Genomic DNA, 25,895 nt, shown 5'->3' on the forward strand with positions numbered 1-25,895 from the left:
ATCAAGGTTGGGGTGACACAGGCTAAAGCTAAGAGAGGCGAACGGATCTTGAGGTCAGAGGAGCCAGAAGCAGGAAGGCAAGGCTGAGCCAGGGATGAGGGAAAAGCCCAAGCATGGGACCTTCCGCTAAAGGTGAAGTTCCAACAGCGTCCCCTGTTGGAAGCTGGCTTTGAGAGCAAGAGGGCCCCTAAGGAGATCTGGAATTAAAACATGTGACAGCTTCCAAGAGTGCCCAAGGCAGAGCCTCCTCCTCCATTGCCCCCAGCTGTGTCCTGCTAGGCAACCACTGAGTTGAGAAAGGTGAGGATGGGTTGGGGATGGAGGTGGGGATGGAAGGAGGTGAGTATGGAGGTGGGGATGGAGGGAGGTGGGGATGGAGGTGAGTATGGAGGGAGGTGGGGATGGAGGTGGGGATGGAGGGAGGTGGGGATGGAGGGAGGTGGGGATGGAGGGAAGTGGGGATGGAGGGAGGTGGGGATGGAGGGAGGTGGGGATGGATGGAGGTGGGGATGGAGGTGAGTATGGAGGTGGGGATGGAGGTGGGGATGGAGGGAGGTGGGGATGGAGGGAGGTGGGGATGGAGGGAGGTGGGGATGGAGGTGTGATGAAGATGGGGATGGAGGTGGGGATGGATCTGATGGCAACAGGACAGCCAAGTGGTCCACGACCAGAAGCACCCTGGCTTCGTTATTTAAAATGCAAGCGATGCTTCCAGCTTATAAATACCCACCACACCATCTGCCCAGATCTTTCGTCTGTAAATTTTGAGGAAAAGGTTGCAAGATTTCCAAAATTACGGCCTTCTGGTGCTAGGCAACCCAGTGAAAAATTACAAATCTGTATTGTGTATCAGTTATTTATTGCTGTGTAACAAATTACTTCAGCACCCAATGTTTGGGAGCAGTAAATATTTATTATCTCATGTGGTTTTTGTAGTGTGAAGGGTTCAGGCTTGGCTTAGCTGGTAGATTCTGGCTCAGTGTCTTTGTAGGGCCAGTCATGGTGCCCGCCCCCCGCCCCCCCCGCCGGTGTTGCCTTTTGCCGAAAAAAGACCTGGCAGACGTGCCAGGGATCTAGCAGTGGGGAAATTATCCACATGGGCCCTAAATGTCATCAGGAGGGTCCTTGGAGGAAGCAGGCAAGGGGGGCCCACGGGGGATAGTTGTGGCCTCAGAGATGGAGGCCAAAGTTGGAATGATACAGACTAGTGTTGAGAAAAGTGGGCACCTCTGCAAACCAGGAGAGAAAGTGAATCACCCCTGAGTCCAGCAACTGAGGCCCTGATTTTAATCCCTTTGTGCTGGATTTGGGCTTCCGGCCTCTATACCTATACAAGACTCAGGCTCCACTGTTCAATGCCACCATGTGGGCGTCTCCAGCAGCAGCAGCAGCAGCAGCAGCAGCAGGAGTCTCAAGGGGTCCCTTCTGGCGGTGTAATCGTGATATCAGCCAGGGTAGGGCCTGTCTGATGTCAGGTGTGACTGAACCTAGGGGACCTCTTTTTAAGGATACTCATTGACATAGGTTTGGGCTGAAGGTCTTGGTTGCTCTCTGGTGACATGAGTTCAGTGCTCTGCCTTGGGGTTGGGGGACAGGGACCTCAGCAAGACACTGGAGCAACCTGTGTCAAGAGGAAACCCTCCCTGATGTAAACAGCCCAGGGAGAGTAAGGCAGAAGCCTGGAATCCTCTACAAGCCAGCCTGGGATGGGTATGTCATTTCTGTGGGTGCACTCAGGCCAGCCAGGGGAGCCACACAGAGGGTCCTAGGAGCCTGTTGGAGCCTAGCCACCAGAGGGACACCAGATCATCAGTCAGAAAGCCCACTCATAAAGGAAACTTTGTGCCCATTGTGACCATGAGCCAAGCACAACTGTCTAACAACGGAACAAAGTTCCTGGAAGTCCCCATCCCTAATACCTCAAGGAGCAGCTGGGCGCGGACATCTGGCCCTTAACCAGGGCCGCCAGGCTGAAACAAACTCAGAATCCAGGTCCCTATCCAACAAGACCAGCAAGCCTGGTGTCATCCTAAGGTGGCAAATGCAGGCCCAGAGACACACAGAGGGGACAGAGAACGCACTGTGCAGAAGCTGATCCTTGGAGGGACATCTATAAGCCAGAGGACACCAAATCACCCATGCCTGGCAAGATACCACACCTGTCGTACCAGCACTGGGAAGCTGAGACAAGATGATTGATACTTTGAAACCAGCCTGGCCACATGCAAGATTGTGTCAGAGCAACAGTATCCAAATTATCCCCAGTGAACCATCCAGAAGCAGGTGTGGTTTCCAGAGGGGCCTGCAACACCTTGGCTTTTCAGTTCTGGCTTCTGGGAGTGGGAGTCAGCACTCATGTGCTATTTTACCGGGAGTTGGCACCTAGGTGCTGTTTCAAGCCCTCGTGTGGGGTGCTGTGTTATGACCCCAGCAAACGAAGAAGCATAGATTCTTTCTGTGTCCTGTTGCTTCAAACAGAACTCATGGGGGGACTGTAGGAAGTAGAGAAAGCAAGAGGATTGAGCAACAGTTCAGTCTGTAAAGTGCCTGCCACGTGAGCATGAGGATCAGAGTATGAATCCCCAGCTCTCCTGTAAAAGGCCTGGTCTGTAATCCCAGCACTGGGAAGGCAGAGACAGGAGGGTCCATGGGCTCAGTCCAGCAAAGAGGGGCTTCAACAGGGGAAGAGGTCCATGGCTGACCTCCACAAGCATTCTTGTGCACACACGCATGTGCATGTGAACACAAACGTATACGTGCAAGAATACACACACATACAAATAGAAATAAAGTAGAAAAAAGCACCTTAAAATTGCCCTGGAGTCTGTCACTTGGGGACACTTGGTCTTAATGAGTGTGCCATGTGTGCACATAAGCATGAACGAGGGTAGGTGTGTCTACCTGAGCCATACTCAGATTCTCTTAAAGGCAACCCAGAGTCCACTATACAGAGGGTATCCTGACTTTAGACATACCCTCCCTCTCTTCCCCTGCCTCATTGTCTTCAGCGAAATAGAGGGCTGGGAGCTCCAGGTGGCCGCCAGCAAGCTTCCCTCTTCTTCTTCTGTTTTCAAACTGATTGTTTAAAAAAAACGCCCCCAGCTGTTTGCCCAAAGGCCTTTAGAGCTTTATGGAAAGTTAACAGTCAGGCAACTAGTGATAAAGACCTTAAGTGCTGAAAGCCTAAGCTGTGGGCTCAGCGAAGCGCCCCACCACCTCACTCCTGCCCGCTGCAGCATGCTATGCCCATCTGTGCACAACACGGAGGGTGAGAACAGGCCGTGGACCCCAGGTCTTTGCTCTCTCTCTAAGAGTACCACTGTCTCCCACGTGTTGTTTTAAGGGTGACAACTAGAACCATGGCCCCCTGCCTGCCAGGCAAGCACTCTACCATTTCCTCTTGGCACAGACTCTAGCTCATTAAGCAAGGAGATGCCAAAGACTCTGAAGGTGAAGAGGCTTCACCGTACTGGATTCCTGGGGTCTCCGGTCTCCTCTGATGGACGGGGAGCAATGGGAGGCACATTATTGAGACCCTCACAAGGAGCTGGGTATAGTGGTGCACGCCTTTAATCCCAGCACTCGGGAGGCAGAGGCTAGTGGAGTTCTGTGAGTCTGACGCTAGCCTGATCTCCATAGTGAATTCAGGGCAGCCAGGGCTAGAAGTGAGACCCTGTCCCAAAAAAACTTAATTAATTTAAAAAGAAGACCCTCACAGGGAGTATGGATATGAATGAGAGTGTTTTGGGCCTTTGAGTAGATGGGGAGGGATTGGAATCAGGGCTTGTGATGTTGCTGTGGGACACAGCCTGGGGTCTTTGAGGAAGATTTGAAAATTAAAATAAAAAGACAAAAAAACACTTCCTTAAAGCCCTTTACAGTCTTCCAGTCTCCAAACTCACCGCTCCCCACCCTGTGTCCTCTGCTTCAGCGACCACAGAACAGGGTGACAAAGGGCAGCATTGGACCAGCCTTCCCAGTGCCCACACACAGTGGGAACATTTCAAAGCTGTGTTCACGCTTCCTGACCTGGAGTGAACTCCAACCTCCTGGCTCTAGATTTCCCAGTCACCCACCCACCCACGCCATCGCTTCCTGATGAAAGAAAAAAAAAGCTATTTCAATTTTTCTGCTCAAATGCAAATATGACATCCGAACTACCCAATCTTCCTGACAAGAGAATAATTATATCAATATAATTAAGTCTCAAATGCAAAGATTATCTTTAGCACATACACCGGCATGGCACTTCCCACGTCAGAGACCACTGTTTCGGCTAGGGATTCTCCAGCCTCCTCCGGGTGTGTCTTTCTTCCTTCAAATTGAGTCAAAGTGCCATCGGTGCATAGTTCCTCTCCTCCCACGGGCTCACACAATTGCAGAAAGAGAGGAATTAGGCTTGGAGAATTCCCCAGTGGCCACTGAGCTTCCCCTCCACAGAGCTTTGTCAGGGCTGAGGCTGGGGCTCAGTCGGCGGTGTGCTTGCCCCGAGTGCATGCAGCCCCCGGGTTCAGTCCCTGGCACTACATAAACTGTGTGTGGCAATGCGCGCCTGGACCCCCCAGTGCTCAGGAGGTGAAGGCAGGAGAGTCAAAAGTGCAAGATCGTCCTTGATGACAAAGAGACTTGACAGTGGATTGCAGACACAGCCTGTGAGCACAGGAGGCAGAGAATGTCAGCAAAGACAGGCCCCCCCGGGCTGATGAGACCTGGAAACTGACACACCTCTGTCTACTTCCCACCTACTCTTGAGTGTGTCTGTGTGTCAGCTCCACCACAGCCTCGGTTCCTTCCCTTTGTGCACAGTGATGTTCGGGAACCTTCCGAAGAACCTTATGAAAATGAGGCCATGACGGGGGCTGGGGGGACGGGAGGGGACATGTTCCACTGTGACATTTGAGCCCCAAATGTCACACACGTGAGAGTGGTACCAGCAGACGTGATGGTGCAGGAGTTCTAGAAGCCGGGGACTCGGAGCTGCTGAGGTGCTGCAGTTCAATGCGTTCCCCGTGCAGAGCACTTGTGTGACACACCTATGTCAGCACACCTGTGCCGCTAATCGTGTGAAACCATAGCTGTGTGCCGGACAGAACGGTGGGCAACATCAAGAGACCGTGTCACTGGCTTCGCCTCTGCCTCGGCCAGGCTCTCAGTTAGCATTGGGGTGCACTCCCTCATAAAAGACAGCGTTCTGCTTTTACGTGGGTTGTAATAAAATACGCTGGGGGGGAAAAAGCAGCTTATGGGGAAAAGGTGTTCATGCGCACCTACAATTCTAGATTATACCCCATCCGTGTGGGGAAGTCAAGGCAGGAACTTCAAACACCTGGCCACGTCACATCCAGCGTGAAGAGAAGAGAGAGATGAGCATTTGCATGCTCACGTGTTGATACTCAGCTCCTTTGCTCCTCTCTCACACAGTTCAGGTTCCTCTGCGTAGGGAGTGGTGTCGCCCACAGTGGGCTGGGTCCTCCCACATCGTTAACAAGACAATCCCCCACTCAGACATGCCCACGCCATCCCAGAGAACTGTCCCTCATTGAGGCTCTTCCCCGGTGACTCTAGGTGGTATCAAGTTGACAGGCAAGGCTAACTAGTGAACAGTTAACGCTGAAACAACCTACTGGGCTAGACCGACAACAGCGGACTGAAGACCATGTGAAATGACTGTCCCTGCCATGTGGGTCTAGGTAAGGGCAGTCTTCAAGGTTTGCACCCAAAAGAAATGCCGTGATGCACTTCTCAGAAAATCCCTCTGTCTGTCATGACGGGCGACTGCATTAATCACAAGGCTTCCTTCTTACTCTTACAACCAAGCTAAAGCTACCTACTCCAAAAGACTGAAGAAATCTCCCAAGTGCTGGAGAGAGCAGGGAGAGAAGCTCCCTCCTGGGCTGGCCAGTCCTCATCAATAGTCTTGTATCGTTACATCTGCTCTCCCAGGAGATCGATCCGGGAGGATACAGAGAGTTGCTGCTGGCATTGGCAATCGATGCCAGACCCCAGCTTATCCCTGGACTCGGAACAGTCAATGCTGTCTAGCTGAGAAACAGGGTGGAGGTGGGAGCTACTGTTGGAGACAACGGTGCGTGCAGCGTTAACGGCGAAGGATGCCAGTGAACAGCACGCGGCCAGGCATGGTAATGACAATAAGACAATGGGGCCTGGCACAATGGGCTCCCATCTGCTGGAGCGAGACGTGCGTTACAGTGTCAGACATCACAGACTCAAAGTCACAGCGCTGCAAAGGGACTTCTTGCCACTCGCTTCTTGCCACACTCACACTCCTGCTCGTCCTCTGATTTGAGGGTACCAGGAAGTCTCCAGAGGGGTTCAGGAGAAATTCTTATTTTCTGAAACAAAGGACACTGAGCTGGAACACAGGGCCTATCAGAGCCTAGATGTGACGCTGAATCCTGACCCAACCACCCCCCCTACCCCCCGCCACACACACACACACACACACACACATACACACAATGTGACCTCCCCTTCAGGATGGGAAGCCTCTTCCATGAGAAGGAGGTTCTGGAGTAGAGGAACTTGTGGTTGGCACCAGTACTCCAACTCAGGTCCCCAGACCACCAGTGCCCCTATTGCCTGGCTATAAATGCAGAACCTTGGGCTGGGCACGGTGATAACCGCCTTGTGATCTTTAGCATTCGGGAGCTGGAGGCAGAGGGGTTATAAGTTCCAGACTAGCCTGGGCTATCCAGTGAGACTCAGTCTAACAAAACAAAAAAGAAGACAAAGGAAACACACACACACACACACACACACACACACACACACACACTCCAAGATCTATGGAAATCAGGACAGTTCTCGAAAGCTCAAAGTGTAGAATGGCCAGGCACCCAAGCTGTGCCCCTGGAATGCACCCTGCGGGGACTAGGACAGTCTCTATGGAGCCGCCTTTAAGTTCACATTCACTGCTGCGCTACCCTGAGTGGCCGAAAGATAGAAACAGACGAAGCGCCAATATGACTCTTACACACAGTGGAGCTTTGTTCTGTTACCAAGAGTGAAACAGTGTCCTTTGTAGGAGTCTGGGTGGAACTGGAGATTTCCAGATAAATAAAGCCAGACGCAGAAAGAAATACCATGTCTTTTCTGTCACACGTGACATGTATATAAGGTGAGTGTGTGTGTGTGTGTGTGTGTGTGTGTGTGTGTGTGTGTGTGTGTGATATGATGTGAAGAAGAAAAGAAACCACTTCTGGGGAGGAAGAGAAGTATCGGGAGGTAACAAGAGAGAATGATGGGAATAAGAGCAATGGCATGCACACGTGAGAAAGCCACAGCGAAGCTGGATTTTGCACGCTAAAAAGAAACCAAAACGATAATCAAAGAGGACCCACAGGGCTGATGAGATGGCTCAGCAGGTAAAGCTGCTTGTCCCCAGTTCTGACAAAGACCTGAGTTCAATTCCGGAACCCCCGTGATAAAAGGAGACACCCACCGGGTCCTCCAAGTTGTCCTCTGACCTGCACGTGTATGCCACGGCACGATCTTACACACACAAAATGGTGTGATTTATTTTTAAAGTTTTTCTTTTTTAAGAAAGGGTCATGCCGAGGCCTTGCCCTTCCTGTCAGGTCAGCTTTGCTGACGTCACCTCCCCTGGTGAGTTGTTTCCTTTGGGTGACGCTGGAGAGACACTGGCCCTGCGTGCAATGTAGAGGCTTAGGCGCAGAGGCCGCTGGTGACACAGTGGTTACCATTCCCCTCACTCCCTAGCCTTGGGTAAGGTGCGCTACTGACAGAGCCCCTCCCTCACTCTGTGTAAACAGAGACTTAAGGGGTCCTTTGGGCAGAAGGCAAGAGTTCAGACTTAATCAAAAGGGCCATGGAAAGTGTCTGTGTCTACATCACTGCAGACAGACGGCCCGAGCTGTTTGCCCTGTCCTCTCCCATGCCTCCCCCCCCAAACAACACCGGGAAGGCAGCTCACTGTATGGAACATGAAGCCGTGGATGCTCCCTCTGCACACTCTTGTGATGCTCCTTCTGATAGAGTCTAAAATTATAACAGCCACTTGGCCACTCACGGTCCATTTATCCATTTATCGACTCCACGGGGAAGAAAAACAACAGCTGAGCCGTGCACTCTCTTCCCCGCCGCATCTCAAGGTGATGGCCAGGCTGTGCGTGCCTCTCCCATGAACAGATTCATCACACCCTCCTCACGGCTGGGGCCTGCTGGGCCCGGCAGCCCATCAGTTCTGCCCTCCCTGGCACTTGGGAGTGCCTGAGTCTGGTGAGGGTTTGGCAAGGCGTTGCCACTGAGGGCCTCCCATTTTCCCCCTCAGTCTGCAGAAAGATTCTCCCATGCTTTCCTGGGTCCAGGCAGTACCTTAGCCTCAGGCTCTGGAGACACCTGTCTTGTTCCCTCTCTGGGAATTAGCAGCTGTTCTGGGGAAGGCAGTGGCCTAAGCTGGGAGATACTGTCCTTCAGGTTGACTCTGTACTAAAGTCTGGTGGGTTTTGTTTTTTTGTTTTGTTGCGGGGGGGGGGGTGGTTTTTTGAGACAGGGTTTCTCTGTATAACAGCCCTGGGTGTCCTGGATCTCGCTCTGTAGACCAGGCTGGCCTCAAACTCACAGAGATTCACCTGCCTCTGCCCCTGGAGTGCTGGGATTAAAGGTGTGCGCCATCATTGCCCGGCTAGAGTCTGGTATTTTGTGTGTATGTGTAGTGTTGGTAGTTTTTGTTTGTAAACATTTGCAGACCAGACAGATTCTCTATACCTGAGATAGATGTATGGCAGACCTGGGAGGTGTCTCTATATTTCTTAAGCAAACCTAAGTGCATGGCAGAGCCTTTTCAGCCTTATGCTCCGAAACAGAGAAGGCAATGATAGCCAACGAGGAGACAAACCCGGCCCGACACATGCATCTGTCAGAAGAGTTCTATTGGAACACAGCTGCTCCGTGTGAGGCCTTTGTGGATACACCCATGCTCTGATGGCAGGACGTTCAGGGGCCAAAACAGAGACCCTGTGGTCTGCAAAACTGAAATTCAAGAACCAGCCATGCAGACAAGATTTAGAGTCAGCCTTCAGACACCTATGAGTTCCACGTCTCCGTAACACCTGGAGCCTGGGCGTCTGAGGATGGATGGAGTTTCTGTACTACTGGCTGCCTTAGACGGAATCACCTGGAGTCAACCGCATCTGGGGCACAGCATCTGCACAAACTCAAGGGTCGAGCTCTCATTTGTGACTCAAGGGTCTCTTGCTCCTTGTGTTTCCCGGTCCTCAGATGCTAAGGTCTCAGGCATGGATGACCAAGGATGCTGTCATTCAAAATGTTAAGGTTTTGTGGGTCTGAATAGCAAGCAGCCATATGGAGAACTAGGCGAGCTCTGTAGTTAGGGAGCAGAAGGCATGGATGCTAATTAGCCAACATCAGAGTTCAGCGACTAAATTAATCTTTTTAAAAGGGCAGACTGGTTTTACCTTGTAGGGAGAAGATGGCACACAGATGGGAGTTGGCAGTGTCTTTGTCCTGCACATCCCTCCTAAGACACAACTGGGATGTGACCCAAAGGCTCAGGAGGGACCGCACGAGGCTCAGCCGAGCACACACATTGCACTGGAGCCCCCACAAACAGATCCCTTCTTTATAACTGATCTATGCTAAGAGAGCGAAGATGGAAACCGAACAGACCAGGCTTGGCCAGCTAGGGAGAAGTCCAGGAGGGAACAGAAAGGAATGCCGAACGGGAGGGGAGAAACCGGGTACCACACAAACACACACAACTTGAGATGGTGCCTGTGACTGTCCAATATGGTGGCCGAGCACGGCCACCGAGCACGTGACCTGCAGCTGCACAAGCAGGTTGGATTTCACATCTTGTCTCAATTGACACCATTCAAATGAAAACGGCCCTGGCATGGGGCCGCCAGGTTACCCGGCACTAGCCAACACAAGCCGGCTTCATGGGGCCAGAGTCTGCCTGAGGAGCCACCTCACACCTTGGTATCCACGCGACACAAAGAGACAGAAAGCATTGTGTTTATCTGCTCTTTTTGACTCAGCCATCAAAAAACTGGAGAAATGCCAAAGTGAGATAGATCGTGGGCGCCTTAGCTTCCACACCCACTGTTTCCATGTGGAACACTCTAGAAGGCTTTGTGAGCCTGCCTTCTAAAATGCAAAGGGCAGATGTATGTTGGCAACCTGACAGACTGACGCAGACAGATGCAGACAGCCACTACCACCCTGTCCTTTCTAAGAGAGCATGGCCTGTTTTGCATATGCAAATGTATCACAGAGCCGCTCCATAGACAGCAAATACCTGTGTATCGGCCTGGGGACACGGGTTGACTTGGGGAGCCCACACTGGAAAAGTAATGCCTTGGTAACAGGAATAGCGGATGGCACGGAAAGTCAGACAGATGTGTAAACAGAGGCAGGGCTCAGAACCAAACTGACCATGTGCTTGGGGTCTGTGTGGAGGAGACTTTGAGCTTCAGCTCCCCCAGTGGTAAGGAAACAACAGCATCAGGAGTCACCAAGAGTCCCTCAGGATGGCTGTGAGTCTGGGGTAGCCGAGGGACTAGGGGTCTGTGTTCTGCAGCCAGAGCTGTAGGCCCACTAAGGCACTTCAAACACCAAGGTCAAAGGGAACCGGAGAGAATCCAGCCCAGTGAGGCCCACAATAGGCTTAGGCCCAATAAATAATAGGATGCTATGGAAACAAGGACGGCCAATCCTGAGTCAGTAACAGAAACAAGCCACACCCACTCTTTCTGAGAGCAGCTCTGGTTTTGCATATGCAAATGTGCCCCATAGCAGCAAGTAACCAGGACCTGGATTAAAACCAGCCTCCCTGGAGCAAGCCACCAGCCAGGGTTCTGTTACTCTGCTCCTTCCCTCTGCTCGGAGCAAATCAGTCACGACTGTCAGATGCCATCCCAGAGAAGCCTGAGCTGTCCCCAGGCCCCTGTATGAACATCATACCCACTAAGATGCAACCTATTTCTTTGATTCACAGTGTGCTGGCTGGCAGGCCTGCCCAAACTTAAACCTCAAGGACAACAGTTCCCTCCAGCAATAATTTACTGTAAGTACTCGGGGGTTTCCAGATGATACCACACCTCCGTGAGGTAGTGGGAAGGGACCAGCTGAGCCTGGGGAGGTGCCTGGCTGAGAGAGGAACTAGCGGGAATAGAGAGGCCATCCTTGAGAAAAACCAGCACCTCTGGATGTATTCAAGTGAGCTCCAGAAGGGTCAGCCCAAGGGGAGCTGTGACCAAGGCCTGGGGTGGGGTGGACTAGAGGGCTGACTCACCACTTCATAGGTGCAAGGCATTGTTTCCTCAGTACCTCAGAACCCATCGTACAGATGAGGTAACATCTTACAGCAGCTGATCAGGGTGATGATGGTAATGATGGTGATGATGGTGTTGATGGTGATGGTGATAATGGTGGTGGTGGTGGTGGTGGTGATGATGGTGATGATGGTGGTGGTGATGATGGTGGTGGTGATGATGGTGATAATTGTGATAATGGTGGTGGTGGTGATGGTGATGACGATGGTTATGAGGCTGACGATGATGGGGATAATGGGGATAATGACGGTGGTGTGGTGATGATTTTCATGATGATGTTGGTTGATCATGGTAAAGAGGATGGTTTTTATTAGTGGTTGTGGTTTATCAGAGGCTCTGAGAGGATAGGCGACACCAGACAGGTGACGGTGTCCAAGAGCTTGAGTGAGGAGATCAGCCCAGCTCTGAGGATCAGGAGGCAGCGCGTGCCACTGGCCAATCCAGCCGTGTAGATCAAGCGGTCCTGGACCAGCCTCCCACTCTCTCACGGCCACGCTGCTTCTGCCTTGCGGTGGAAGGCCTGTTTGTTCTCTGACCCTTTATAGCAAATGTTGACCACCAGGGCGGAGCCCCCTGTTGCTATCAGGGCTCAGGGGAAGCAGGCCGAGGCCCTCTGTTTTTTGCCTTTGGTTTGGTTAAAAAGTGACATGAGCCCCCGTTTCTTTTATCTCACCAACACAAGAGGCTGGAGGAATCCCCGGGAGGGTCTGTTTATAGGCGTCTCTCCAGCAGGATAATGGTCTCTCAGGCACAGACAAACGAATCACATGGTACCCCATCATCCCCCCCCCCCCCCGCCATCCCACGTGGACAGGAAGCGGGGACTGCGCCCAGCTGGGTGGGTGTCAGCACGGACAGCTGCAAATGGCTTGGACGAGGACAGATGCAGCCTGTTCGTGCTTCCTCTTTCCATTTGAGAACTTCGCAAGGGGGGAGACGAGAACACCATTAGGGAAATGAATGTGTTCATTCTGATTATCCGAGCGGGTGTCGAAGGAAGGAGCCCAGTGGCGGGCCAGGCTCCGAGTCGTTCACCTGGAGCTCAGCCAAGGAGAGGCTGGGCAAGGGTGTTCGGTGAAGCCGCTGGGATCTGAGCCCGGAGGAGGTGTCTGTGCGGATCACAGGTTGTGGGGCGCAGAGTCTGGGGAGACCGGAAAGGAGCCAACCCTAGTCCTGCCTTGTGCCTGTTACCAAGGGGCTGTATTGGGGGAGCTCTGGGAGACTCTCTGATTTTGTTCTTACTCTCCTGGTGGTGATCACGATGGTGATAGTGGTAGTGTATGGTGATGACAGTGGTGGTTATGGTGACGGTGGTGATGACGGTGGTGATGATGATGGTGATGGTGATAATGGTAGTGCAAATGATGATTGTTGTGGAATATTATGTTTAATTAGGCAAAGATGTGTTACATTTGTTTATGCTGCAGACTAACTATAAAGGAGTGTTACATTTGTTTCTGCTGCATTTGTTTCACGATGTAAGGATGTGCTTATGGATGTAAAGATGTGGTGCATCTGTTTCACCTTGCCTGCCTAAGGCACCTGATTGGTCTGATAAAAAGCTGAACAGCCAATAGCTAGGCAGGAGAGACAGACGGAGCTGCCAGGCAGAGAGGATAAATAGGAGAAATCTAGGCAAGAAAGAGGAATGAGAGAAGGAGGAGGAGAGAATGAAGGACATGTCCAGGGCAAGAAACCAGGCAGCCACCAGCCAGCCAGACAGGAGAAGCAGTGAAAGTAAGATGAACGGAAAGAAAAGGTAAAAGCCCCAAGGCAAAAGGTAGATAAACAGGTTGATGAAGTTAAAAGAGCCAGCCAGAAACAAGCCTTAGGTAGGCCAGGCATTCAAAGCTAGTAGGTCTCCATGTCATGATTTGGGAGCTGGTTGGCAGTCCAAAGGAAAGAGAAGGCCTGGTACAGGTGATTATGATGGTGGTAATGGTGGTGATGGTGATGATGGTGAGGTTGGTGATGGTGGTGATGGTGATGGTGAGGTTGGTGATGGTGGGGTTGATGATGATGGTGATGGTGATGATGGTGATGATGGTGATGGTGATGGTGGGGTTGGTGATGATGGTGATGGTGATGATGGTGATGGTGATGGTGATGATGGTGATGGTGATGATGGTGAGGTTGGTGATGGTGATGGTGGGGTTGGTGATGATGGTGATGGTGATGATGGTGATGATGGTGATGGTGATGATGGTGATGGTGATGGTGGGGTTGGTGATGATGGTGATGGTGATGATGGTGATGGTGATGGTGATGATGGTGATGGTGATGATGGTGATGGTGATGGTGATGGTGATGATGGTGATGATGGTGATGGTGATGGTGGGGTTGGTGATGATGGTGATGGTGATGATGGTGATGGTGATGGTGATGATGGTGATGGTGATGATGATGGTGGTGGTGATGATGGTGATGGTGGGGTTGGTGATGATGGTGATGGTGATGATGGTGATGGTGATGGTGATGATGGTGATGGTGATGGTGGGGTTGGTGATGATGGTGATGGTGATGATGGTGGTGATGATGGTGATGGTGATGGTGGGGTTGATGATGATGGTGATGGTGATGATGGTGATGGTGGGGTTGGTGATGATGGTGATGGTGATGATGGTGATGGTGATGGTGATGATGGTGATGGTGATGATGATGGTGGTGGTGATGATGGTGATGGTGGGGTTGGTGATGATGGTGATGGTGATGATGGTGATGGTGATGGTGATGATGGTGATGGTGATGGTGGGGTTGGTGATGATGGTGATGGTGATGATGGTGATGGTGATGGTGATGATGGTGATGGTGATGGTGGGGTTGATGATGATGGTGATGGTGATGATGGTGATGGTGGGGTTGGTGATGATGGTGATGGTGATGATGGTGATGGTGATGGTGATGATGGTGATGGTGATGGTGATGATGGTGATGGTGGGGTTGGTGATGATGGTGATGGTGGGGTTGGTGATGATGGTGATGGTGGGGTTGGTGATGATGGTGATGGTGATGATGGTGATGATGGTGATGATGGTGATGATGGTGATGGTGGGGTTGGTGATGATGGTGATGGTGGTACAAATGGTGATTATGATTATGATAGTGATGATGGTGGTGGTGGTGGTGAATGATGATGATGGTGGCACAAATGGTGATTATGACAGTGATAATGGTGAAGGGGTGAGGATCTTCATGATGGTGTTGATTAGTCACAGTAATGAGGACGGTGTTATTGGAGGTTGTGGTTTATTAGTTACACATAAAATCAAAGACTGGGTGGCTGTTTGAATGAATGTGAGTCTTGCTGTTCTAAAGAAAGCTTGCTCGCCTATTCTCCTGTAGGCAACCGCGTCACCCACATCCCCCTGGCACCCATAAACCCACTGCTCTACCAGCTGGGCTTTGGTGGAATCCTTTGTTGCTCTGTCAGGCAGGCTACCACGTCTCCCCAGGCCAAGTCACACCACAGTGGCTCTGCTGCCTTGAGGAGTGGGAAGGGAAATGCAGGCTTCCCCCTTCCTTTCCTCTCTTTGGGCAACCCTGCCCACCATGCCTCCCAGCCCCAGAAGCAACGGGAAGACAGGAGGCAGAGAAAGGGAGATTCGAGCAGGAGACAGGAAATCAAGCAGAGATGAGATATAAACCAATCACCAGAGGTCCCGGAAGGAGCCGAGGCATGCGGCCAAGGCTTCTGCAGGGGCATCTCAGAGGCTCCCCTCCCTAGAAACCACCCTGTACTATGCCAGCATTAATATTCTCCCTGTCTGAGCTTCTTTCCTGACTTCCTGTTGTGTGGTTACCATGGAGCTGACTCTGCTCTGAGTCAGGTGAGGCACACATCCTGGAACTGTCCAGTCAGAGATCACATCCTTCAGGCACCAGGGTGGTTTAGGAGTGGCCGTGGAATGGACCCAAGCCAGTGATCAAAATCAACAGGACTCCATCCATCTTTGGGGGCTTTGGGTTGGTCAGTTGGGGAGGAAGGGTCCTCTCTTCGCTGTGTTTAATGGGGTAGTCATTTCTCAGCGTGGTTCTATGGCCACTGAGATGGGGAGCCTGCTGCAGCACGACCATCAACACAGAGGGGTAGGGAGCAGGGTCCAGTCGGGAGTGTGCTGGCTAGAGTGTATGCCAATTCCCGGGGTATAAATATTCCCATGGTGACTATCACCAGGGAACTATGGTGCTGTCATTGCAAAGAGCTGAGCAGAGCCCTGAGCAGCTGGTACAAACTGAGTCCAGAAGCCTGGACTGAGCCTGTAGCCATCCTAGAGTCTTGAAGCCCAGGGCTGGCCTGTTAGGTGACCTGGTGAATTCCCTTTTGCATACCCTAACCAGAGTTTGTAGGTTACTTACAACAACAACAACAACAAAGCCATAGCCTTGACACACCCACTAGTCCTTCCCTCTAAACGCAACCCCTTTAAATCAGGAATTCTCCCTGTACAGACCACTCCGCTGCCCCAGCCTCTGGTGCAGCCTCGTGTCCTAAGCTTCCTTTTTCTCATTAAGACCAACGCCCACTTCAGAATCACAAACAGCGGCATCCCTAGCTGCTCAGAGCGAAGTATAAGCTTGACAAGGAGGACGTCAAGGCAGTAAGAGTCTGGCTTACGAGACTCTGGATTTCCCTGGGACCACCGTTTTCTGAAGGATGTGCAACTGTAATGCGGTCGACGCTGCCCTCCTAGACGGCGGCAGCCTGCTGGGCTTCCCTGATGTGTGATGGAGGGAGGCTTGCGATCTCGTCTAAGCAACCCGCCTTGGATGGGTCTGAATAGTCTAATGTACACCTGCAGTATGCAGTTGGTGCCTCCCCCCCACCCCGCTTCCCTTTTTTAAGTAATTAACATTGTGGAGTTAAATGACTTTAATTCCCAGCAAAGTGACGAAAGTGCAGTTGATGAGGTCTCGGGGGACGTGATAGCTATCGGTTCCTCCGCGTGCACCATCCTGAGACTACACACACTGTCTTTAATTGGTATTAGCAACTGTAAATTCTGATTAATTGCCAGAGAGCCACTTTCCAATTGCAGAAACAAAGCCACAAGCCAGGGAGTAATGGACCCAATTATTCCTAGGTAGGCTTTCAGTAATAGATTCTTACTATCCGGATGCCTCATCTCGGAGGCAGACGCAGAGAAACTCATTTCATTAGATGCCAACACCTTCTGAATTGTGACGAGCACACTCAGTGTCTGGGATTAAAGATGGTGTGGAAGAAACTTATTGCAGAAACACGAGAGGCTAGGGAACCCAGGTCCTTACTCCCATTTAAGACCAAGTTGCTTTGGTACCGGAATGCTTCTAGGGGCCACGGAGTGTGTCAGAGATCAGGGTGGCTGGAGAGACAGGGTGGGAACCCCCACAGCTGCCCTGCCAGCTCTGAGGTGAAGGAGACTCTGAGAGTGGAGAGTAGGGTGGTCCATGAATGCTGAGCCTTACATGTGTTGGGCATTTGGGCTACACTGAGATAATGGTAACCGGCAGTAATTAGGAAACTACCTCCCTGCCGCGGGACCATAAAGTACATTATTTACACCCGGCTTGTGGCCCCAAATGCCCTCCATATGGAACGACTTTTTAAATACTTCACTTCCCAGCCCAAATAATTCATCTTTATGAGCTCGAGTCCACATTTGCAAGCAGAAAATGCTCAGAGCTTTTGTAAAATCAACGCTAAGCCCTGGGCCGGGTGGACGCCTGGGGCAAGCTGGGAAGGGCGGTGTGCCAGTCTGCACACAGGACACACGGCCCACTGAGCACAAAAACAGCATAAAGAAGCAAAAACAAAATCTGACACGGAACAGGGTCTAGCTTTGGGCTTCTCAGGGCTCTCCCTGGATGTGGGCAGACTCCAGGGGAAACAGGAGAAAGGAGAGAACAGGGAATCTCAGGAATCACAGGGTAGGCAGAGCGAGAGAGGGGCCTGAACTGATTGCTTCAGTGTTTTGTTTTGTGTGTGTGTGTGTGTGTGTGTGTGTGTGTGTGTGTGTGTGTACTTGTGTGGTATATATATGTATGAGTGTGTGCGAGTATGTGTGTATGTGTGTGGTATGTGTGTATGTACATGTGTGGTGTATGTGTATGTATATGTGTGTACATGTGTGGTATATGTATGTATATATATGTGTATGTGTGTGTTGTATGTGTGTGTGGTATGTGTATGTGTGTTGTATGTGTGGTTGTGTATGTGTGTACATGTGTGATGTATGTGTGTGTACATGTGTGGTGTATGTATGTGTGTGTGGCGTGTGTATTGTGTGTGTGGATGTGTGTGTATATGGTGTGGATGTGTGTACATGTGTGGTGTATGTGTATGTGTGTGTTTGGTGTGTGTATGTGTATGGTGTGTGGGGGTGTGTATATGTGTGGTGTGTGTGTGTGTGTGTGGTGTATATGTGTATGGTGTGGGGGGTGTATATGTGTGGTGTGGGTGTGTGTGTGTGTGTGTGTGTGTGTGAATGTATGTGTGGTGTGGTGTGGTGTGGTGTGTGTGTTGGGTATGGTTCTCCAGAGGTAGTCCACCATGTGTTTTTTGAGACAGGGTCTCTCACTGGTGTAGCTAGTGTTTTCCTGCCTGGCCCACAGTCAGGACAAATCTCTGACACCTGCCAGTCCCACAGTCATTCAGACCCAACCAAATAAACACAGAGACTTATATTGGTTACAAACTATATGGCCATGGCAGGCTTCTTGCTAACTGTTCTTACAGCTTAAATTAATCCATTTCTATTAATCTATACCTTGCCATGTGGCTTGTGGCTTACCGGTACTTTACATCTTCCTTGTCCTGATGGCGGCTGGCAGTGTCTCTCCCACCCAGCTTCCTGTTCTCTCAATTCTCCTCTCTGTTAGTCCCGCCTATACTTCCTGCCTGGCCACTGCCAATCAGTGATTTATTCATTGACCAATCAGCAACACATTTGACATACAGACCATCCCACAGCACACTGGGACTTGGAGCTTGCCAATCAGGTTAGGCTTGCCAGCCAGCACTCCTCAGAGATGTCTCCACAGAGTTGGAACTGCAAGCACGCACCACCACGCCCAGATGCTGGGAGGGAATGGAACTCAGGTCCTCATGCCAGCATGGTGGGCACCTTACCCACCAAGCCACTGTCCCGGCTCTGATTGTACTAAGTTTCCAGAGCCCTAGGACGCAAGCCTTCTGGAATGGCACACTTGCTTTTGAAAAGACGGTGGGCCGTGAGATTTGACTTCACAGCCTTCTAAAGCTAAACCTCTCTCCTTCCCCTCCCCGGTAACCTCCTAAGCAGAGTACTGGAGCCCCACCCCGGGAGATCCCTACTCCAGGGAGAGTCACAGGCGGCACAGAGCTAGCGGGCTTGTTATTAAACTGTCAGCAGACTCGCAAGCAAGGTGTCAAACACCACTATTAGGAAAAATTAAATCATACGAACTGACAATGAAATAATTATATTAAAGACAAGAATGTCACATTTCTCCACCAGTGCTTTTCTGTGATCCAACTTTCTGGAGTTTCGGTTTTATTTTATCTATTGGGGGAATGACGTATGGCGGTGTCCCGTGTGCCTGGATCTCCCCACTGTATGTTTAGTGACGCTGTGTACTCAGCTTCAGGTGGGAGAATTTACACCATGGGAATGGGCAGCCACTAGAAGCCAGGGCATGTCTCCATGAAGAGTCAGCTGAGTACTCCCTGGCGCTCACTCCACTGTCTGTCCCAGGGTCTGGTGGATGCTGTGAGATCCAGCTCACCCATGTATGATACTCTGGGACGCCTTCTTTGTTCAAGTGAAATGGATGGGCACAGAGGCGGGGCCAGGCCCCTCATTTCCTTAAGACCTGGATTTCGTTTAATTTTTTTTTCCCATTTGAAGGTGGAAAATGCACCCCAAAGCAATGGTAGATCCATAATTCATGGGCATATAAAATTGATGCTGGGTTTAACAGAAGGAGAGCTGTAAGTGGCTGTCCATTAACTATTTATGAGCCCGCCAGGGCGCTGACAAGCCAGACGTGGGGAGGAGATCACACCCATGCTCCCATGTTTTATTTAAACATTATTAAAAGTACACAGTCCATGGCGAGGCTTTCAATTCCGCCCGGAATTGGAATCCACCGTGATGTTGCCTCTGGGTCTCAAAAGGGTACCACTGGGTTCTGACGGGTGCTACTCTCCTTTTTCTCTGTATAGAAACTTAAGTTTCTCCCTTTGCCCATTCTCAACTCTCTCTTCCCATGAGCCTCCTCTCCAGTTGCCTTGTGACCTGGGGTATATCCCACGGTATCCCTGAGCCTCCACTGAATCCTCTGTAAGGTGGGACACTGCACAGATGCCACCCCAACAGGGACCGTGAGGATTTGGTCAGACCACCTGTAGCAAGTGACTTTGGGTTGTTCAGTAATGTTTGGAGCCACTGATAGTGGCGACTTGGAGCAGGGATGCTGTTTGTTCCTAGCGGATAGAGGACAAGGGTGCTGCTAAGTTTGTTAGAACGTATCCTACAGCAGCCTGCCCCTGAGAATTAATAACACTGCAGTTGGGGAACCCTAAGTCACACAATAAAAAGTAATAATTTTTGTGATTGTCCTGAAAACGAACTTCAATGAGTAAACACCATGAGTCTAAGATGTTTGTGTCCAAAAATAGGCGGTAAGAGGCTCGGGCCTGGGTTCAGATTCTTACTTTGTCACGTACTAAGATGTGGGAGGCATTGCCTGGTTCCTCTGCTGGTAAAAATAAAGAATGAGAACTAGATGTAAAGCCCTTGGTCCAGAGCCCCGGCAGGGAGAAAGTGGGGGGCACCAGCTCTCACTGTCACCTAAACCACAAACTGAACTGATAGGACCCCCATGGGGTAGAAAGTAGAGCAGGGGAAGGGAGGGCAGATCACATCAGGGGAGAAGAGAGGAGAAAGAAACCAAATGGCAGCTGGTGAGCGCCTACTGTATGCTATTATTTGGCACTTCTGTATACTGTGGGCAAGCGGCTATACCCTGTGTTTCACAGGTGGGAACAGGTTATGCCATCCTAGCTAAGGCATCTGAGGGTTTGTCCTTTCTGCTGCCCAATAGACGGTTAGGGGGTGCACCCCACCCCCATTGATATCCATTTGGAGCCTCAAAGGGTGACACTTTGGAGACAGGGCCTTCGCAAAAGTAGCTAATGAGGATGGTGAGGCTGGGTCAGGGTCTGGTAACGGCTTGAATATGAAATGTCCCCCCACAGGCTTACGATCTGCAAGGTCTTGGTGGCACTATTTGGGGGAGGTTCTGAGAACTCAGGGGATGAGGTCAATCTAGAGGAAGTAGGTCCTTGGGATTGACGTCATCCCTGAGTGTTACCATTTTGCCCTCTGCTTCTTGGTCTACCATGACATGAACCGAACTCTCCACCACAGCTTTCCTACCATGCTGGATCCTCTAAAGCCAGGAGCCAAATGGCCACAATGATACGAGCAGTCACAAATGCTGTGGAAGAAGGGCACACAGAGACAGTCGGTAGAGAAGAGAAAGCCATGTGGAGACAGAAGCGGAGACCACCTGGTGCAGCCACCTGCCAAGGGTCACCTGGAGCCACCAGACTATGGATAAGAGCACAGCGTCCCTCCTGGAACCTACAGGAGGGCAGTGGCCCTGCCAACACTTCGATTGCAGACTTCTGGTCTCCTGAGTTGGGACATCATGGATCCTTCTTGATTTAGGACATCCGTTTTTCAGTAACTGTTATAAAAGCCCCGTAGGATCAATACACACTTTGATCTCCCAGGCAATAAGAGCAGTTAGTTCCGTGAGCAACAGGGGGAAGGGAGGCAATTTGTCACTCACTGGCACGAGGCGGAAGGATCTGGGATGAGAGAGATGAGTACAGAAGGCTGAACATTCAGCTTTGCGGCCCCATAACCGGTTTCTTTCTCAGGGGACCTGGGTAGGGCCCGGGCACACAGCAGCCATTCTCTAGCTTTTTACTGAATGCCGTGTGAGACAGCATCTGTGGAGAGCAGAGGACGATGTTCAGGAATCAGCTCTCTCCTTCCACCGTGTGGGAATCCAACTCAGGCCATCAGCATTGGTGCTGAGCACCTTTACCCACTGAGACATCTGGCTGGCGCCAAGCTGCTTCTCTCAGAGTCCACTCCTGCCGTGACTAACTTCTCCCACAGCAAGTGAAACCCGATCTGTCTGCATGGCAGGAGGAGAGAGGAGGTGCTGATAAAGAGCCGGTGAGTCCTGCACTGTGTAGAAGCCGGCCTGAATCACCAGGGAGGCCACAGGCAGAGGCAGGAGGCAAGTCAGGTAGGAAGGTGGTGGGTCTCAGTGCTGAAGTGTGGAGGTAAGGTTGAGAAGCCCGCAGGGGCTGTATTTCAAAGGCTCTGAAACTATCACCCTAGGGAAAGGGGCTCCTAGCCAAGAGCCCTGTAAGTTTGCTCAGACTGGGAAACCTGTGTTTCCTGAGAGACATAGCTTTCACCACAGGGATGTCAGGATGGAAGCAGGTGGTGGGTAGGCTCCCCAACACCATCAGCCCCACAACTTCCCTGGACAGCCGGTCCAGGGACCAAGCTGGTTCTTCTGGGCTCTGGGGTAACTGAAGAACAACAGACTATAAATTCAGAGACGAGCTGTCTTGTATCCCAGTGACAAAGGAACTTGAGTGATTTAGAGACAGAATATTCTTCTCTCCACAATGGCGCCTGGAGTTGCCAGGAATAGTACATCCACTAAAATTAATGGGCAGAGCTCATTTTTCTTATTTCGCAAGGAGAGACGTTCCATTGGTGGGGTAATGGATGCTGATCTGGATGTGCCGGTGAGCCAGCTGGGGGATCAATCACCCACATGCAACAGTTCACAGCCCTTTAAACCAACAACAGCTGTGACAAATGGAGCTGGCCAGGGACAGGCGGAAAGGAATGCAGACAGAAGATCCATCAACATCCTTGTGACGGCTCATGGGTCCCAGGGGCCCAGAATCCTTCTTAGTCTCCTACAATGGAGCCATTTTTCAGCAGGGCTGAACCAAAAGGACAGGGCTATCTCAAGGAAGACTTCAGTGCTAGACACACAAGGTCAACAACTCCAGTTTTGTCATCCCAGGTGCTACTGTCCTGGGCAACCTCCCACCTCTGCCCCTTTATGTTCCCGGCCTGGCAGAGTTGATGGTCAATATTTCAACAATATTCAACAAACTCAACATTCATTGAGAGAATCAGAGGATGGCTGAAGGATGGGTGGGTGGATGGATGGATAGTTGGATGGATGGGTGGGTGGATGGATGGAAGGATGAATGGATGGAAGGATGGATGGAAGGGTGGATGGATGGAAGGGTGGATGGATGGATGGGTGGGTGGATAGATGCATGGATGGATGGATGGATGGATGGATGGATGGATGGATGGATGGATAGATGCATGGATGGATGGATGGATGGATGGATGGATGGATAGATGCATGGATGGATGGATGGATGGATGGATGGATGGATGGATGGGTGAGTAGATGGATGCATAGATGGATTGTTGGGAGGGTGGGAGGATGGATAGAAGGATGGTTTTGATGGGTGGATGGATAGATGGGTGGGTGGGTGGGTGGATGGATGGATGGATGGATGGATGGGTGGGTGGGGGTGGGTGGGAGAATGAATGGATGGATGGATGGGTGGATGGGTGGGTGGATAGATGCATGGATGGATGGGTGGGTGAGTAGATGGATGCATAGATGGATGGGTGGGAGGGTGGGAGGATGGACGGAAGGATGGTTTGATGGGTGGATGGATGGGTGGGTATGGATGGGTAGATGGGTGGATAGACAGATATATGGGTGAACACTTGAATTATGGAGTTAGGAAATTACCTTTCTTCCTTCTGGGAGACTTTAATTCTAAAATGGAAGGTGCAGTGAGCAACACTTTGCTCTAGAACATGGGTCTGCGGTGGCAGTGCTGTGCATGGAGGAAGACTCAGGGCTGAGTGGAACATGGCTCTGAGGTTTGCCGGTGAGGATTCTGGCTCGTTGTAGAGGAGGCTGCAGCTGTGCAAAAGGCACCAGTGATGAGTGCTGCGTCAGCCACCTTCCCGCTACAGCGACAAAACCCCTGAGACAAAGGTTAGTCTGGGCTCGTGGTCAGAGGTCGCAGTCCTGGGCCTCTTGCCCTGCTGCTTCGGAACACTGTGAGGGAACATGGCAGAGGCAGCTACTTCCCTTACAGAAGCTAAGCAGCAAAGAGAAAGGCGGGAAGGGCCTGGAATCCCGGTACCCCTTCACGGGCATGCCCCTGAGGGACCTAACTTCCCGCCACCACACCTTGCCTCAGAAAGGCCAGGACCCAAGTTGTAACAGTTCTGCATTCCCCACGGGTGGGCTGCTTTGAGGATGCCTAGCCCACCATGATGCTTGACACACGGTAGGTACTCTGAGGACACATCTAACATGAACGAATGGACCAGCGCTCTGACTTCTGCTCAGAATTGTGAGAGAAGATACAAGGGAAGATATGCTGGTCCTGGCCGTGGACCTTGACCAGGACAGATGGAATAAGATCTATGAGAAGCCCAGGGTGGTCCCAGGATACCAGAGCAGGGAGACTGGCCTTAGCAGCAAGGTGTCTTCAAACGACAGCAAGCACTTTGTTTCTCCAGTGACCTCACTTCCATACAGTGGGGACCTTGAGACACCCCCCCCCCCCCCCCCCCCCCCCCCCCCGCTCCTTCCTCATCATGCCTGTCGAGTGCCTGTGTTAGCCCAGACCTCTCCCTTCCTGCCACAGAGTCCCAAAGGCCAGGAATATACTGATAACCTGGGGGACAGCCACTCTGACAAGAGGCTGTGGTGATTTGAATTGGAAATGTCCCTTTCAGGCTCAGGTTCCCAGCATGTGGCCCTCCTTTGAAGGTTCTGGAGCCTTTAGGCTGTGAAGCCTGGTGGGCTGAAGTTGATCACTGTGGGTGGCTTTTGAAGGTTAAATTCCTCCTTGGTTCAGGTGTGTTCTTTCTGTCCCTGCTCTGCACTGTGTGAACAGAGAATGTCACCAACCTCTGCTGTCACCGAATGGGCGGCTCCCACCCTGTGCCTTCACAGCCATGAAGGCTGAGAGCTCTGGAAACCTGAGCCAAGATAAGCCTTCTCCCCCTAACTAAGGTTGTTTCTGTTGGGAGTATCAGTCACAGAGTCACGGGGATGGGAGTAACCAATACAAACCACTGCCAAGTTAACTTGTCCATGTCACCCCAGAAGCCCGAAAGGGACCATGGGATATGCCAGATGCCTTTGTCATGGCAGCTGAGCAGGGTTCAGTGAAGCCTGAACTCCTACGGTGAGTTCCAGGTGGCCTTCCCTGACACATGTCCACCCAGGATCGTGAATGTGAGTTTATTTGCAGGATCAACACAACCTCCATTTAGGGTGTGCTCCAAACCCAGGGGTAACCGTCCTCACAAGTACAGAGGGACCGCTGAGGCCTGCACCCTCAGGAAATAAGATTTGTGGAGACGGAGGCACAGGCTAGAGCTTTGCTGCCAGGACCTGCAGCCACCAGGAGGCAGGGAAGGTGGGGGATGGGGGGTGGGGGTGGGGTCTTCAGAGTGAGTATGATCCGGCATGCTCCATTTCAGACTCTGATCTCCACCACATTTGAGACCTCAGTCTGTGGCTTTAACCACCCCCAGTTTGCAGTCCCTTGTTTTAATACCCACATATCTCAAGGTTGCTCTGAGACCTTCCAAATTGCCTGGGGCTTTTGCAACAGCGACATCTGTCTAATTTTCCCAGTAGTTGAAAGAGCTGCCCATTACCCTAGGAAAGCAGTTACAGAGGGGAAATGGAAAAGAGGGAGAGAGGACATGGGAGCAGGGAGACAGCCTAGAGGGAAGAAAAGCCGCCATCGGATGGACCAGTGTGTCCACGTGCACAGCCAGCTAACAAAGACATCACAGGAGATGGAGGATAGGGTGGCTTTCCTCCTGGCCAGAGCTGACACGGACAGGCGGTGACATGGGAAGTGGGCTGCTAATGAACCCTGCTTGTCAATCGGAGGAAAGCCTTTCTCTCCCTCAGGGCGGGAGAGGAAACTCCAGCCAGGGCCCTGGACTTGTCTGGGGACCTCAGTCTCTCTACAGCACCTCACCTGTCACCACCCAGGCAGCTGACCTGTCAAGGGTGGAGCTGACAGCTAGACTCTGGCTGTGGAGGATGGTGGCTTCAGAAACTCATTTGCGGTGGAGGACAGTGGGTAAGCCCAGTCACAGGTCGGCATGGGGAAATGATCTTACTTTGAGGACCTGAGGGACAGTGTGAGTGCAGGTTCACTTGCTGGAAGACTGAGTGACAGTGGGCAATGGGGGGGGGGTGTGAAGGGGGGAGGGTGCTGCCCCTCCCCCCATTGCAGAATAAGAACCCTGAAGACTTCAATATGCCTGTCCCCAAGACTGATGCTGTCATGTGCCCTGGGATCCCTACAGGGAACTGTTCTTAGAACAATACATCAAAAGATGGAGGAAATTCCCACATGGCAGAAAACAAATTTAAAAATGCACTTGATCTGCACCATGGATATAAAGAGGCCTATTGACTAGA

The 25,895-nt window shown here is 51.5% G+C and overlaps 1 protein-coding gene across 1 annotated transcript in view; it reads right to left on the reverse strand.

Moving 5' to 3' along the window:
- Myo18b (myosin XVIIIB) overlaps nt 1–25,895 on the reverse strand; it is a 218,096-nt gene that overhangs the window by 54,194 nt on the left and 138,007 nt on the right. The window lies entirely within an intron of this gene.

Source organism: Peromyscus californicus, unplaced genomic scaffold, assembly GCF_007827085.1.
Source record: "Peromyscus californicus insignis strain IS unplaced genomic scaffold, ASM782708v3 Scaffold_2__1_contigs__length_46816999, whole genome shotgun sequence".
Classification (NCBI taxonomy): Eukaryota; Metazoa; Chordata; class Mammalia; order Rodentia; family Cricetidae; genus Peromyscus; species Peromyscus californicus.